The sequence below is a fragment of the Solanum tuberosum genome, unplaced genomic scaffold (assembly GCF_000226075.1).
Source record: "Solanum tuberosum cultivar DM 1-3 516 R44 unplaced genomic scaffold, SolTub_3.0 scf00060, whole genome shotgun sequence".
NCBI lineage: Eukaryota > Viridiplantae > Streptophyta > Magnoliopsida > Solanales > Solanaceae > Solanum > Solanum tuberosum.
The window spans coordinates 1,050,155-1,051,711 of record NW_006238985.1 but is presented as its reverse complement, the minus strand read 5'-3'; positions in this window follow the sequence as shown (position 1 = coordinate 1,051,711).

Genomic DNA, 1,557 nt, shown 5'->3' with positions numbered 1-1,557 from the left:
ACAACCCCAATGCCTAAAAAATTAAATTTATTTATTTTATTTGTTTTTTTAAGAAATTAAATTTATTTTTTACTATTTTGATCACCCACCACCATCACTACCCACCCACCCGCCAACCCCAACGCCTAAAAAATTAAATTTGTTTTTTTTATTTGTTTTTTTTTAAAAAAATTAAATTTATTTTTACTACTTTGATCACCCCACCACCATTCACCATTACCCCCTCCATCCCCCCAACCCCCCATCCCAAAAAAATGATGATGCTTGGGAAAAAAATGTAGAGAACACTTGACACTTACAAATCTTTCTTCACTTCCCGAATACTTAATATTAATAGCTTATGACATGAAGTTAAATTTAAAATAGGGATGCGTAATACAGAAAAGAAGTTTGGACAAATATTACGTCCATCAAATGTGAGCCTTGTAAAGATTTAGTGAGTCCACCCTATCAGTTCCACTGATATCCCTGCTAGTTTAGTTTCTTTTTTCTTTCTCATAATTTGATATCGGCTTTAAGACTTGAAAAATTCACATACTTATTTCTTTTTCTTATAAAAGGTAAATTGCTTCCTATAACTTAATTCATATGTATTATTAAATTCAAAAATTTTAATTAAAAATTTCTATAGTGTAATATTTTATCGTCCCAGCACCAAAAATTGATGATAATGGTTGTTTAGTTGGGAGACACCAAAATGCTTCCGCAAGGCGTGACGCTAATTGGTAACAAAATGACGATAATACTATAATAATATTGGCAGATCTCTATCTCTATATCAAACACAAACAAATGGGACCCACATCATTCAAAGACCAGTCAATGCCGCCAGGAACTTGGGGCTTACGCTTTGAGCTTTCACCGGTTGCTCCCGGTCCAGGTTACTATTTACTTTTCTTAGTGGGTTCCGTAAAAATAATACATTTTTTAATTTTTTTCACGGTTAGATTCAGTTGATCATAACTATTTTAAGTAAGAAAAATAATCTATCTGATTGAATTAAGAAAAACAAGTTTAACATTCCACTTTTTTCAACGCAGGTCAGGAGAATATGTTATCACGCGTGTGAACTTCGATTTATTCTTAATGAATTTGTGCAGTTATTTATCATTTTTCTTGATATTATGTATGTTTATTTTTATTTTTTTGTTAATGTAGATCGATTGATCAAATCATGTTAACGATTTTTCTTTTGATAGATGTTGATCAAACTACGTTAACGATATATTTTTTCGATGAAAAAATCACCTCATATATCTATTTAAGGCTTAATATTACAGCCTTTAGATGTATTTTTTTATATTACTACTTATAACAGTTTAATTACAAATATTAACAGATTAGTTTTAATTTATAATTTAATTTAATTAATTAGTTGTTTTTATAATTACATTATAATTAATAAGTAAGAAAAATAACATTAATATTAGAGAATCAATTGTCATTATCTCTTTCACCATTTTAGGGATAACATTAATATTAGAGAATCAATCGTCATCATCTCTTACACCATTTTAGGGATTTTTTTCCAGATTTCACACAACAACCCCCACCTTT